Below are 16,044 nucleotides of genomic sequence, written 5' to 3' on the forward strand. Positions count from 1 at the left end.
TGGCCATCAAGACAGGGATGTTTGGAGAGAGGGATCCAACAGGCCACGTATGATTACAAACAGTGCCTTTACTTCTACACGTCTGTTTCCATCAAGGAATGAGTGCCAGCGACTGTATAGAGTGGTTCCGGCTGTGCCTTTGCTGTCAGCTGCCGACTCAGCACCCACCATCGCAATCTCCTTCCCAGGGTTCCTGTGCAGCCCAGAGAAGCCGGAGACTACATTTCCCAGAATCCCCTTCCTCGTGGGGGAGGGGGTTAGAACGGCGGCGAGAAGCCCGGATAAGGCATTTGCAAGGAGGGTAAGAAGTCCTCTTTCTCTGGAGGCGGTTGCAGCCAAGTGCATAGGGTGCCGGGAGGTTTGCAGCAGCTTTCCGGAGAATTTCAGGAATGACTCACTTTGGTGCTGCAGACTGAAGGAGGGAGGAGGGGCTTCCCAAGATTTTCTTTAGAATTGCAGGGTGGCTCCGTGGGTTAAGTGTCCGACTGTTGACTTGGGCTCAGGTCACGACCCCAGGATTGTGGCATGGAGCCCTGCCACCGGCTCAGCGGGGAGCATGGAGCCTGCTTAACATTCTCGCTCTCTCCCTCTGCCCTCTCCCCTACTCGTGCTCTCTCTCTCTCTAAAATAAAAATAAAATTAAATAAGATTAAAAAATTGTGAAACCTTCCCAGCAAACCCTTGAATAATCACTTCCATGCTAAAATGACATTATAGGCACTCTGGAAATCAGCCACAGATCTACAGCAACCAAGCAAACGCCCAACCAAGGAAAAGTCGCGTTCGGTTGGTGGGACAGTTGGTCTTTTTACTGGTCCTTCCTTTGCCCCTCCCTGGCACAACGTGGCACAGTTTGGGGGACGCGGTGGCCGAATTACCCACTCCCTTCCTGTGGCATCTGACCTGGAGCTCACGTGGCCAAAAGCACCACAGCCTGGATCTCAGGCAGGAGGCAGTCGTCATGGCTCAGGAAAATTCAAGGCGACTATAGACCTGTGGACTCCTGAGGCAAGTGATCACTGATTGGGGAACCTAATAGAGCAGCGAAAGCCCGAGAAGAAACAGGGGTTAAACTCAGGAAAATGAAGGCACTTAAAAGCAGCCACGAATAATGGAGCAGTACGCAGGCCCAGGGGAAACCTATGTCTAGAAAAGGCCCAAGAAGAACCTAAACCTTCATGAATCTCATCCCAAGGTTCAGAAGATGCCCTGCTAATTGGTGAAGGTCTTAACCTCCAGTCTGCAAAGACTGGGAGACGTGGTTGATTTTTTTAATGCCCCATTTTATTTTTTTAAATTTTTTTTTTTTCAACGTTTATTTATTTTTGGGACAGAAACAGAGCATGAACGGGGGAGGGGCAGAGAGAGAGGGAGACACAGAATGGGAAACAGGCTCCAGGCTCCGAGCCATCAGCCCAGAGCCTGACGCGGGGCTCGAACTCACGGACCGCGAGATCGTGACCTGGCTGAAGTCGGATGCTTAACCGACTGCGCCACCCAGGCGCCCCTTAATGCCCCATTTTAAACAACAGATCCCAAAGCCTACAAAGAAACAGGAAAACATGGCCCGTGCAAAGGAACAGAATATTTTCCCTGAGAATACACAGGCATTGGACTTACAGGCAAAACCTTAAAATAACTATCTCGGGGCGCCTGGGTGGCTCAGTCGGTTAAGCGGCCGACTTTGGCTCAGGTCACGATCTCGCACTCTGTGAGTTCGAGCCCCGCGTCGGGCTCTGTGCTGACAGCTCGGAGCCTGGAGCCTGTTTCATATGCTGTGTCTCCCTCTCTCTCTCTCTGACCCACCCCTGTTCGTGCTCTCTGTCTCAAAAATCAATAAACGTTAAAAAAAATATTAAAAAAAATAATAACTATCTCAAGGGGCACCTGGGGGGCTCAGTTGGTTAAGCCTCCGACTTCGGCGGGGGTCACGATCTCACAGTTTGTGAGTTCGAGTTCCACGTGGGGCTCCGTGCGGACAGCTCGGAGCCTGGAACCTGCTTCGGATTCGGTGTCTCCCTCTCTCTCTGCTGCTCCTCCACTCGTGCTCTCTTTCTCTCTTTCTCTCAAAAATAAGTAAACATTAAAAAATAATGAGAAAATAAAAATAAATAACTATCTTAAACATCCCTTTGTAGCTCATAAGCATGACGATTGGGTGTTTATGCTGTCGTGTGATGTGGGTCTCCCTCAAACTTTGTTACGACCTTGGTGCGTTACCCATCTGACATGAAAAAAAAAAACCACCAATCTTAAATATGCTCTAACAGCTAAAAGAAAACACAGAGAACGAAAAGAAACCAGCAAAACAATATATGAACCAAATTAGCATATGAACAAAGAGATTGACATTATTTTAAAAGAACCAAAAGGAAATTCTGAGGCTGAAAAATAGAAGAACTGAACTGAAAAATTCACTAGAGTGGGTAAGAGCAGATTCGAACAAACAATCAGCAAACTGGAAGAAGAGCCCTTTGAAATTATTAAGTTTGAGGAGCAAAACAAACGAAGGAAAGTAATAAGAGACAAAGGGACTTATGAGAGGCCATTAAACAGGCTAATCTATGCATCAAGGCAGTCCCAGAAGGAGAAGGGGGTGAGAAAGGAATAGAGATTTGAAGAAATAATGGCCCAGAGTCCCAAATTTTAGAAAATACATAACTGTACCCATCCAACAACCTTCAAGTTTGTTCAAAGAAAAATATGCATGCCCATTTATCCAAAAATCTGACTTCTGAGAAATTTTTTCCTTAAGGAACTACTGTAATCTTGAACCCGGATGGACAGTTAGCTGCAAGGACTTCTCAGAGCCATTTTATAATTATAAATAGTTGGGAACAGCCTACATGTTCAACAATAGAGGTTTGGGTAAATAAAATATATCTGTACGATGGGACGTGGTGCAGTCATTACAGAAGGTTAACAACGATGTCTGTCTGGAACTGAACATGAAGAGAAAAGAGGGTTTATAAAATGCCATGTGCAATCTTATTTTTGTACTGTAAGCATGTACGTCTATACGTGAAACATGATTTGGAAAGATAGCCATGAAAGAATGAAGAGTAGGTTTTTTTCTGAATGCATCAGGTTGAGGATGTGTTTTTGGTTTCTTCTTTTTGCTTCTATTAAGAATAAGAAACTGTGCGCATAGCTAGTATCTTGAAGATAAGAAATAACAAGCGTTGGCATAAATGTGACGAAAAGGGAACCCTCGTACGCCGTTGGTGGGGATGTAAATTGGTGCAGCCATTGTGGAAAACAGTGTGGAGATTCCACAAAAAAATCAAACATAGAAATACCTTATCATTCAGTAATTCCACTGCTGGGTATTTGCCCAAAGAAAAACACTAATTCAAAAAGATACATGCATCCCTATGTTACTGCAGCATTATTTATAATGACCAAGATAAAGAAGCAACCCAAGTGTCCATTGGTAGATGGATGGATAAAGAAGATATGGTGTCTGTGTGTGTGTGTGTGTGTGTGTGTGTGTAATGGAATATTACTCAGCCATCAAAAAGAATGCCATTTGTAACAGCATGGATGGATCTAGAGGGCATTACGCTAAGTGAAAGAAGTCAGACAGAGAAAGACAAATACCACATGATTTTCCTTATATGTGGACTCTAAAAACCAAAACAAATGGACAAACAAACACAAAAACCCAACCAGAATCTTCAATACAGAGAACAAACTGGTGGTTTCCTGAGGGGAGGTGGTGGGATGGGTGAAACAGATAAAGGGGATTAAGAGGTACAAACTTCCAGTTATAAAATAAATAAGTCACTACCATGAAAAGTGCAACGTAGGGAATCTAGTCAGTAACACCGTAGTAATGTGTGGTGACTACACTAATTGTGGTGAGTACTTTTTAAAAATTTTTGGATTTGTAATCAGAGAAAACAGCCTGTATTAAAGTTAGTCCCATACCTAAGAAGTGTCAGAAGTGGGATTTGAATTTATATTGCTTCCCAGTACACCATGCTGCCTTCCGTCCAGCATCAACTGCCTGCTAGAGTTTCCCTTCACTTAGAATGCTCTCTTTCCCAGGGGATGCCCCCACCACGATGGGCTCCCTTCATAATTAAAAGTACTTTAATAGGCCTAGGGAGGATTTGTAGGCTGAGAAAACCAGAAGTTTCAGCATTCATTTGGCTTCCTCTTCTAAATTAGCTAAGACAGATTTAGCTTTTTTTTTCTTTTGAATGCTAACTCTCAGCCACCATTTCATCTGCAAATAAGAAAGCCACTCACGATGAGAGTCATACCTCCCCCAGGCCCTCTCCAGACCTCCTCCACTAATCGTGAGTGCGAGAGCCAAGAATCGGGATGACCAAACAGTTTAAAGCAAGATATTTTCATTTCTGAGTTTGTCAAGGTGTCTTCGCAAATTTCCTCTTTAATTTACATAATTTCCGCTAGCATCACTTCCCCCTGCCCCAGGGGCTTTGGATATCAGACATAAACAGGACATACGAGTCTGTCCCCTCACCTTTGCCAAAGCCTAAATGAAATCAAATAAAAAAAGTAATAAAATAAAATGAATGATGGTCATTACCTTGCCACAGCTATTTCACAGTAACAAGGTCTGACAAGTATTAATTCACCATGCAGTCATATACATGCCCAGATTATATGATGCTATACTCACTTCCCAGTACTGGGGGCTAAGATGTTTTCATCCCAAAGAATCTTTAGAATTCAAGCATATGAACTTTGAACTATGCGGTGTCTGCAAGAATCAAATTCCCACCAGGAAACGGATTCAGACAGAAGTCAACTGACGGATGGCTTCACTTGGAATTTGCAGCTTTTAAAAATAAAATAAATTTTGTCACAAACCCAGGACTACTTTGCCACCAAGAGTAGAAAACAGAACCACTGGAAAGTCATGCACTCCCAAAAGATGCTAAACCCCTGAAATCATTAACCCAGGGAATAACAAAGAAGTCTTTTTATTTTATTTTATTTTATTTTTTATTTAAAAAAATTTACATCCAAATTAGCATATAGTGCAACAATGATTTCAGGAGTAGATTCCTTAGTGCCCCTTCCCCACTGAGGCCATCCCCCCTCCCACACCCCCTCCAGTAACCCTCAGTTTGTTCTCCATATTTAGGGGTCTCTTCTGTTTTGTCCCCCTCCCTGTTTTTATATTATTTTTGTTTCCCTTCCCTTATGTTGATCTGTTTTGTCTCTTCAAGTCCTCATATGAGTGAAGTCGTATGATTTTTGTCTTTCTCTGACTAATTTCACTCGGCATAATACCCTCCAGTTCCATCCACATAGTTGCAAATGGCAAGATTTCATTCTTTTTGATTGCTGAGTAATACTCCATTGTATATAGATACCACATCTTCTTTATCCATTCATCCGTCGATGGACATTTGGGCTCTTTCCATCCTTTGGCTATTGTCGATAGTGCTGCTATAAACCTGGGGGTGCATGTGTCCCTTCGAAACAGCCCACCTGTATCCCGCGGATAAATGCCTAGCAGTGCAATTGCTGGGTCAGAGAGCATTTCTATTTTTAGTTTTTTGAGGCCCCTCCATACTGTTTTCCAGAGTGGCTGCACCAGCTTGCATTCCCAAGGAGTCTATTTTATATGTGAAGGCAGATGTTTTTCCAGCACAGACTCTTTCAAGTTTCAAGAGAGCCCAGGACCTAGAGCAGTGATGTCCTCGGTTAGAAAACTCAACTTGGGTTCAAGAGAGCAAGGTGGGGGATGATCTTCCCTGGGCCTGGGGTTTCCTAAGAAAGAGCTCATCTTAATACTAATATGGCAGAAATACCAGACGTACACAGCCAACCTCTTGAAAAGAAGGAGAAATCCAGAAGTGAAGGAAGCCCCAGGTTTCCAGGCAGAGGTTGTATATACCCGACTCTGTCTCATACTAGTCGGGAGATGCAAAATAGGAGGAACCAGAATCAAAGTCTAAAAGAATGTCAACCCACAAGAACTACTTTTTTATTCCTAGAAAATTAAGACCTTACGCCAATACTTCCAAAGGGACAAATGTATAAATCAAACCCATACCAAAGGAAAGCAAGAAAAAAAAAAAAAAGAAGAAAACAGGGTATGGGGGGCGGGGGCTTGGGGAAGTGTAATTAGACACCGAGGGTATCAGGTTTGGGGCTACCAGTCTTTCCTTTTCAGGAGCTATTAACATGTTGGACATGTTTTTATATTCCAAAATATGCAAAGAAAACCATAACATTAAAATTCATAGGGGTTTAATTAAAATGTCTGCAAAAGTTAATATTATAGCAACTTCATGAATGGCCAAGTTTAGTATTCATAAAAATTCCATTATGCTGAAAAACAGTTTGAAGGGTAGATATTTCTCCCTTCGCAGGAATTCTTAGGAGCGCACGATTGCCAAGAAACCTCGACCATCGCAAACGAAATGAGGTACTCGTAGCCAAATCATTTCAAAGGCAAAATGATGTCGAAAAACCCTTTTCGACAATCATTGGGAACGCGAGCGGCGGGGGCATTCTGATAGGTGTGCTGTGAGGCGGGGCGGGGTCTCCGAAGGAAAGGGTGCCTATGTGTCATAGCAGCCCTAAACGGAGGGGGTGGGGGCCACCAAGGCAGACCCAGGGACGCAGCTGCCAGGGGAATGCTGTTCCACACCATCCCCCAGTCCCTGGTCCGGTGGCCCAAGCCCTGCCCGGCTCCCAGCGCCTCCCCGGCTAAGTTTCCACCTCTCTCTTAAGCTTCTATCAGAAGTACAGCCCCAGGGCCAGACCCCTAATTGTCAGCTTCTTCTAAGTGCCAGGAAAAAACCTTCTCCAGCCCTCCTCCCCCTCCCCAACACGAGCCCAGGGGGTCAGGCAGGTTCAAAAGGTGAAATAAATGAATCTTTACACATTATAAGGACCCAAGCAACATTCTCTGTGGCATTAGAGCCTGGAGTGGCAGCAAGTAAAAGCAGGTGTGCGGGGCGCCCTGTCAGCTAATGACACTGATAAGCTTGCCATGCCCGGTTCTGCTTCATTTCAAACAGACTGCTTGGAAAAAAAAAAAAAAAAAAAAGGAGGGGAAAGCCGGAGCAGAAATAATTGCGGGAGCTTCCAGCGAGCTGAGAGAGCCTGCAGGCAGAGACCAACGTGCCTGATTTCCTCCTCTTCCTTTTATTTCTAGAACCTTAAACGTTGTGCTATTATAAAAGTCATCGTGTCAGCCTTCTCCCCAGCCTCTCCGCTGCCCATTTTCAAATTGTATCAATTGGTAAGGCTTTGGGGCTGAAGGATTTTCATCTTGATTTATGGGTTCTGTGCTTTAGAGATGAAGAAGCCCCACTGACCTGATTCAAGCCCCCGGGGCGCGCGCCGTCCCGGGCACGTGTTTATAATCGGATCCTCCCGAAAGCGCGGAGAGGCTAGGGAAGGCTTGGTGTGTGTCTCTTCTTCTCTTCCTTCCCTTCTTTTTTTCTTTCCTTAAAATACTAGACACTACAGCAAATTGCAGGTGAACAGCACCAGGCCAAGTGGGCGAAGGGGAGTCTCTGATCCTTAACAGGGATTTGGGCTCTGTCCTTGAGGACACTGAGGACCACTGGCTTCAAAACTGGGGACCTGAGAAATAAGGCAGAGCGGGGACCTCACAGAGGGGCCCTTCTACACTACTACTTTGTACGCAAAGAACGGACGGGGTTGGAGAGGAAGGGCTGTGCTCGCCTCTTTAACCAGAGGACTCCCTACACGGTGGGAAAAAAAAAAGTAAATAAACATATGCCTAAATGCTGATTTCTGCAAGTCCGTGGCTTTGCGGGGAGGGCTCACACGTTGCTTTCCAAGTTCTCATGGTGGGGGGGGGGTGGTGGTGCAGAGAGTGGGTTATTAAAATGTTCAGCTGGATCGTGGGAGGGCTACGCAACAAAAAGCGACTTCCACAGCCCTCTCCACCCATTGTCCACCGGGGACTCTGGAATAAACGGCCAGCTGGCTTTGTCATGCAAAAAAGATGCGGCCAGTCCCACCTGTCACCCACCACCCCCACTGGGGCAGCACGCAGGAAACGAGAAGGGAGACAGGAGGCCCAGAAGGGGTCCACGGGCACAGAGAGAGAGATGGAACCTCCCTCGGGCTCTCATCCGGGCCCTTCAGAGCGGGTCGGGAGCAGGGGTAAGCTCGGGGCAGCTCCGGAAAGGCCTGAGAAGGACCCTGGTAAAAATCGAGGGGTCAGGTTCAGGGGCCGGACGGCGCAGACGCGGCCAAACGCACATATAAATTAATCAGACACCTGCACTGAATTTATCACCGGCGCTCTCGGGATGAACATGGCAAAGACATATGAGGCCCCATCTCCGAATTTCCCCAGGAACGATGATGGCGTTTCCCCATAGTCTTTTCCCTAATTCTCTCCAATTAATCCAAGTGTGTAGTTACAGGCCGGTTGACTTAACAGCCTCGCGTTTCTGGGCCTCAAAAAAAAAAAAAAAAAAAAAAAAAAAAAAATCACACCTTCCTGAGCCTGGAGCCCCTTGCAAAGGCACCCACAAGAGACGTGGCTCTCCGTGGCCCATGTAAAATTGGCGAGCAATAAATCTCAGCGTTGAGAGAGAGAGAGAGAGAGACAGACAGACAGAGAGAAAGAGGGAGAGAGAGAGGATGCTAATTGTACCAGGGACGCTGACAGACTTGGCAGAAAGTGTCTTCATTGAGAAATTGCGATCTGAAGTTCTCCCTTGTTCCTTCAGAAACAGGAGGAGAGAGGCATGGGGGAACCTGACAGGAAGTGAGGATCCGAGACTTCAAATACAAACATTATGAAAAACAAGCAACATCTGCAAACAGTAAGTACTTATTTATATTTTATGGAGTGTGTGCTTGGGATTCTGACAGGGTTTTAAACAGAGACCATATTAGGCCCATTCAGAGTCGAGAATGTCCCTTTTAAAAATGCATTACCCCGCTGCTCGGGCAGGTCGGCGGCTCGGCTGGCCTCAGGTGAGCCCTGACCCCTCCCGACCTGGTCTAACAAAACACACATGCGGGTTTGCAATGGGACCGTTTACTGCTCCTCTCTCAAGGTCAGCGCAGGCGGGCGCTGGAGGGTTAGTATTCAGCAGGCTTCTCCCTCAGCTGACAGAGTCGCTTTGAACTTTTCCCTTTTGAACAAATAGGACGGGAAACTGCAAAGAAACAAGGGCTGGGAATCATAGAAAAGAGTGCGCGGCAAATAAATAAATAAGCCGCAAATAAATAAATAAATGGCCAGCCGTGTCCCCGGCAAATGAAAGGCACCACTCCTGGATTTCCAGTGTCTCCACGCATTTGGTGCATAGGAGAAACTTTAAAATAAAGACAATAGAATAAACCGGCTCTCTTTTTCTTCCCCACTCCGAAGGATGAACCCTTTATTTTTGACAGCAAATAAGAGGCAGTTGGCAGGTATGGTGTGCTGTGAACCATAAAATATTTAGTAAGGCAATAACGACTCCCCGGACAGCTTAAGAAAACCACGATTATATTCAGAGAGAAAGCCATGAACAAACAGAGGGGGGGAAATACAAAGAAAGATAAAGGAAGGCCTTTCATCAGGACTTCCTGTCCAATAATGCAGCCAGGCTTGATCCATATGTTTTGAGAAAAATCAAAGCGTCACAACTATCCAAAATGTCAATAGCTCCGGTAAGGAATATTGTCTAACATTTTCTATTACACCGTTCAAGAATTTGCCTCCCAGCGCAATTTGGAAGGAAAAAAAACAAAAAACCTCTTTTCTTTCGAAAACACTCAAAGGAAAGAAAGGCGAGGGGGGAAGAAGGAAGCGGAACAAGGCGCATTTCAGTGCAGCGTGTAATACAATAATGCTCTGGGCTCCCAAACCAGCCTGAAAGCCGATCCTCTGATGAAAGTGAGTTCTCCTCCACACCTCTCGTGTGTTCTGTCCTTTCTTTGCAGACACTCTTGCAAAGGCACTTCCTGGACAGTTGGATGTAACAGAGCAATCTCCATGCAGCAGGAAACCAGAGAAGGCGAACTTTCAGCAGCCTTAATATTTGGATAATCCTGCATAATGACTTCAGGGTTGCATCTGGAAAGCTCCACTGGCTCCTCTCCATGCTAGGCGCCTGGCCCGCTGGGTGACCCGAGTAAAGGAGGGGAGGGGGGGGGGGAGAAAAGGACCCCCGTGTGTAAACAAACAATTTATTGCTGCCTCGGCGAAATGTAAACAAAACCCACCCACCTTGCCCTGGGGATCGGCTTGGCCTAGCGAGTTTGACAGAACTTGCTGCTCGGCTCGCATCTCCCGGAGTTGCCTCCCCAACATCCTGGAAATTCTAGAGGGAAAAACCACGCACGAGTGGCTGCTTTCTGTGCCTCGTGGAATCTTAAATAGAATGAAACAGGCCTCCAACAATCAATATTACTGACAAATTAATCTCTGCGAATAAACTTGTTAGCTTGCCGGTGCCCGACATAATTGTTTAAATGAAGTTGGGGCCTTTATGCCAGTTTGTTGGTATTTTTCCTGGCCCTCTCTCCCTGTGGGTAGTGCTCCGATTGGCCCGAGGGATTTGGCCTCATCAGATAAAATCATACAGTGGCCCTGACCTTGCTCCTTTAATTCTCTCTCCACTAGGCCTTTGTCTCTGTTTCACAACGAACACTCGCCAGATGCTGAGAAGATGCCCTTAGCCTATCTTGAAAGAGGGAGAAGGCAAGAGGGGGGGGGGGGGGACAGGCAGTGGTTGTCTACATTTCTGTCCAAACCCAGAATTTACCAGAAATAGTTTGTAAGTACCAGGTAAGCAAGGCACTCCATGTCAGGGTTTCAAAATTCTCATTTATTATAATTTTTCTTAAGGAATGGAAAGGGCATACAATACTTCTGTGACCTCAAGATTTCTAACCATGCGTGTGGCCGTGGTGGTGTGTATGTGGGGGGGGGGGGAGGAGGGTTCACATCCAGAGCTAAAATGCACCCAGTCTGCATCAGTATTAAGTATCGAGATATTCTCGACCAGTTGCTAAACAGCCATTACCCTCAACCCCTGGTCGCTCATTGCCCTGGCCTTTCCCCAGAGCTTCCACCCTTCCCATAAGTCAGAGCCTAAGGGGTTAACATCTGGCAAGGCAAAAGGACCCCCAGGACATCCCTGTCCAGTGCTGATTGGTGAGGGCCATTGCTCACCATTGTATGGTATTTTGATAGAACTCTACTCAGTTCCACAGCATTTATTGCCAAGCCTGAGGTCCTGCAACCTTGCGCTTGGTTGAGTTTTTACAGAACTTCTGGAAGGCGAGGCTTTCCTGAGCTCTCCTCTCCTTGGGACCCAGTTTCCAGCTGACCTCAATCTCCATCTGAGACGTGGAGCGGGGCTTTGAGACACTCAGGAACATCAGAGCAAACAGGCGAAACTCAGCTGCCTCTTTCCCGAATCACAAACAGTAAACACCAGCAGAAATCAACAGTCACAAGGGTATAATTGTCATTAGTATGTAAATTTTAAAAGCTCAGTCAAAAATATCAATACCTCCCACTTAATTTATTACTATATAAAGATGGATGGTAGTGGAGCATAGCATTGATTTTCAGAGCCCTTAAAAAAAAAAGGCAAGGAAGAAAATAGTCAAAGACAACTTAACACAAAACGCTGTGTCTCAGAATTAATCATTGTGCCTTTTAAAACACACACACACACGCACACACACTCACAAAAACACTGTACCAATGGCCTATGTGGTTTCAATCTTACTTGATTGGCTTTTCTGAAAATGAAGAAATGGAAGAGGCCATTTATGTAAAGAGCCCTCTCAGAATGGATTAGATGTAAAGACGGGTTAGCATTTTTACTGTATCGACAGCAGACCATTAGGCAAGCACACTCCAGCCTCACCACGGAGAGGAAATCGAAGAGAACAGTTCCCTGGCTGGGCTGGGCAGGACAACCTATCAGCTCCGGGGCCCGGCCGACCAGGCTGTCACTGATCATGCCCTCCCTGCCTGCTGTAATTACGCCATCACCTTCCTATTTACTAAAGTGCTCATAGGAATAGTCGTGACCACTAAATAAATAAGTGAATTCATCATCAGGTTTAAAACTGTTCTGGAGAGTCTATAACCCCGGGAATTATATTTGTGTCTGAAATGACGCAGAGCTCAGAGCATAATCGTCCCCTGTGCCGTGAAAGGATGGGTCACTTCTCTGCTTGTGACATTTTGAGATGTTTGCATTTATACAGAGGGAGAAGAGGGGTGGAGAAAAAAAGATAGTGAAGGGGAAAAAAAAAAAAGAAAAAAATAAAGATGTCGAGACGTAATCATTTTGAAAGTGTCTGTATGATGCCATTCATTTTGTTTCTCAGGCTCTGCACCTTTGAACATCCTCCTGATTAATGCAGGTAACCTTGTTTTTTTTTTTGTTTTTTTTTTTGTAGCCTAGATAGGGGTTGTGTCTCCCTACGTCTCTCTCAGTCTCCTGGTGAGGCAAGATTTCCAAAAAAATAGGAATGCCCATGTTTTAAAGTAATAAGATAAGGGTATTATTTGTCTATTTCCTGAATTCCAGGGCTCTGTCTCTCGCGCTCCTCGACAAACCCTGTGAACTCCGGATTACTGTCTTGAGCTTTATTACGGCATCTGGGAAAACTTATTTTTTATAGACTTGTTCCATCAATAATCAGGCTACAAGCCAAGAGCAGCACCTCACATTCCTTCAAACTAGCAATGTGCACCTTTTCTGAGCAGCATTTTGTCAAGAGAACCCCAGTCTCCGATGCGGGCTGTTTATCAGGGTCTGTGCTTACCAGGCTGATACTCTGAATTTATTGGGATGCTTCAAAGGTATGCGCCGGCAATATAGTTCTCTTCTTCACCCTGCTTATGAAGTACAACTGCGGTTCGAAATGAACATCAAGTTGCGAGCTGTCTTCTTGCTGTAATTGGATTTAATTCATTATCTTTCATTTCAATAAAATCACAGGAAAACACAGGGATATAAATGTGTAGGCTAATTGCTTATGGAAATTCAGGTGCCGTACTTGGTATAAATTTACCTCTTGCATGAGGAAGACACAGTTGTGTCATTATCATGGAATTTTACAACAATCTGTAATTACAGAGAGAAGCAGGTGTAATTAGCAAGTCTTTCCACAAAGCAGGTAGCGTCCTTGGTTAAATATTTACAGCTGCGTCAACAGCCAGTCATAATGAGAGTTTTCTCAGCCACACGTTACAGAGCATCCAACAAATATTATGAAAAGTGGTCATTATCAGCCCGGCACGCACTGCTTTGCCTTCCTGCTTGCCAGAAATGCTTCTGTATGGTCTGCGGGACGACAATCCGGGCTGGGTCGGCTGTGCTGGTTTCATCTGTGATGAAGACAAGTAACTAAGATCTCCGCTTCCCTCGTTGCTCCAGAGAGGAGCAATTAAAGCTGCATATTTAGAGATGACATCAGCCAGGATCCCTGTGCAGAGAGGGAAATGCATTGCTTCTCCTTCCCTTCCTTCTTTTCTCATTCCCTTTTCTGTCCGGAGGAAAGCCACGGCCAACTGCAAAGGTACCGGGAGTCTGCAGGCTTGCACGCTCCAAACTGCCGGCCAAGGGTCAGCCTGACCTGCAGCTGTGGCACAAAATAAAATCAACGCGGCCCACACTGTGCAAACACCCTCTGCGGCTCTTTATTACCAAATGATATGAACTTTGACCCCACCCAAATAAAATTTAATATTTTCTCCCAAATATTTAAAAAAAAAAATCATTCTGGGGCTCGAGAGGAGTCAGGGAGTCTGCGTGTCGTAATTTGACATCTGAATTATTCTGAGGCTAATACGAAAGCTATTCGCAAGCTTATTTGGAGATGTGTCAATCAAGATATCACTTGGGCAGGGAAGACGGGCCCGGGCTTAGGGCTGCAGATAGCTTTCAGGGAACCACAAAATAAAAGCAAGGCAAGCTCTGATGAATATGTTACGTCTTCATTCTTGACGATGACACATGTTTTGTTTTTTCTCTCTCTCTTGGTAGAGAGTACGAACGTAGGAGAGCGGTGGCCACAGGCTGTGCCTTTTTTCCACACCTGTAAAAACATTTTAACGTTTATTAAAAATGATAACCATAAACAACAAACATGGTGTCGAAACTCGCCTCTGTTAATTTCAACGCGCTGATTAAGATTTTAAGCAACGCTTCTAAATTAGACTGTCAGGCTGCTGTCTTCGACGCGGGGTTGAGGTTCTGATCTCGCGCAAGGCTTGTTTGAGCAAGCAGCCTTTCTGAGTTGATCGTGAGCCGGGCTAGCAACGTTCAGTGTTCTCTCATTCATTGCCGATGAGATGGGGGTGATTCAATTAGCCCTGATTGTCCATGAGATGCGGCCCAAAATAAAACGCCTGGGCTCTGATAGCCTCCTCCCGAGGTATCTCCCAGCTGACAAGTAACAATGTTAATTACCCATTGTTACGATCTGAAAGACAGAATTTTAATTATGTAAATTCGAAGCCATCTTGTTCATATGAGCAAAAAATAAGCAGACAGTGTTTTTCTTCGAGGGAACTGTAATCCCTGTTTCGAATCTCTGAAAGCTTCACTGTGATGTGAGTGATGTGTCAGAGAAGAGTCAACTCCATCCATGCCTGAGCAACCTGGCGATGACTTCTTTCTCAAGAGACAAAGAATAGGACATTGTCTTTGACATTTCTCCTGGCATCATTCTTGGGAGGCTCTGACAGCCAGTTTGCGTGGCCATGTCCGCTCACATAGAGGGTGTCTATAATGGATGGCTTTGCAAAATGCAAAAAACACTTCCAATTTCAATACCTGTGAGGCCCAGCCGTTGCCAAACAGAAATTACATCAAACACCTTCAATAATAGGTCCCTCCAGTAAGTTGGAAACATTTTTTTTTTTTTTCGCTAGCCACCAAAGCTCCAGTTAGCAAAATTCCACAAGCTGGAAAAATAAAACCATCTTCTCTCTGGAGCTGTGGAGAATTCAGGGAACCTTCGCATTCCCCGGGGGATTACTTCATTCCAGAAGTTTGTGCTCCGTGGCCGTTCACCTTCATCCGCTCAGCATACCCTGCATCTTTAGGAATCTGTCAAACGTCCGGGAGGTACATGGTACCCAAGGAATGCAGGCGGGTGTTTATGGGGATCGAGTGCGACTTGATCTCGAGCTGAGGCGCTCCAAACCTCCCGGGGTTATATGGTGGTGCATGTATCTCAGAGTCTTGGGAAAACTAATGGGGTAGAGAGAGATCATGTAACTCAGCTAGAAAAGAATGTAAAATTTTATGATTATATTAAAACGAACAGTGATAAATTACGGATGAGAATTTAAATTTATTAATTTTTAAAGATGAAACAGGAGACACTTAAAAGAAAATGTTTCCCTGGAGTAGAATGCCTAGCCCATGCTCTCATCACACCCCGGACGCTGAGAGGCTGAGTGAAGGGCAATCCAAGTCTATCCTCCTTTGCTGGGTAATCTCAGTGAGAGGGTTTGAAAGGGTCTGGTATGCCTTGGTCCTCAAAGAGATTCCAATCTGGTGCCTTTTTTCCTGCTTCCTGGTCTGATAAAAAAAAAAAAAATGAGCCAGAGGACCTGGTCCTTACCAATGGAGTAGTGATCTTTAATACAAAGGACCCGCATGAGTTGGAAGAGAAACCTGGGGGAAGCAGGGGTGGGGAGGGAGGGGGTGAGAGAAGAGGAAGGATGTGCTTCACAAATCGGGTGCTTTTCACATCGACAGCCTGGAAAACAGCTAGCTGGCCTTTATCTGCAAGGTAAGGGAACAGCCAGAGACCCCACCCAAACACCTGTCCTGTTTTCAGTAGGATTTTGGCGGAGTGGACTGGATACGAAAAAGTGGCTTATAGGCAAGCCGGCCACGAGATGATACATGAAAGGAAGTACAGTAACTACCACTAATTGGAGCACTTACTATGTGCCAGTTTATTATTTCCTCACCCCATCACCATCGCGCACCCATTTTCCGGAGGAAGAGACCAAGGCTTGGGGGTACTCTCAAGGGGGACCCCTGGTTGCTACAACAACTGCGCTAGGCAACAGGCTGTCCTTCTCGG

At 45.5% G+C, this 16,044-nt stretch overlaps 1 non-coding gene across 1 annotated transcript; it reads left to right on the forward strand.

The window, feature by feature from the left end:
• The first annotated feature begins 2,126 nt into the window (after positions 1–2,126).
• On the forward strand, positions 2,127–2,230 carry LOC115503593. Its single transcript, XR_003965432.1, has one exon. It is a non-coding gene; the product is annotated as a small nucleolar RNA U13 (small nucleolar RNA).
• The last annotated feature ends 13,814 nt before the right edge of the window (positions 2,231–16,044 follow it).

This window comes from Lynx canadensis, chromosome E2, assembly GCF_007474595.2.
Source record: "Lynx canadensis isolate LIC74 chromosome E2, mLynCan4.pri.v2, whole genome shotgun sequence".
NCBI classification, from domain to species: Eukaryota; Metazoa; Chordata; class Mammalia; order Carnivora; family Felidae; genus Lynx; species Lynx canadensis.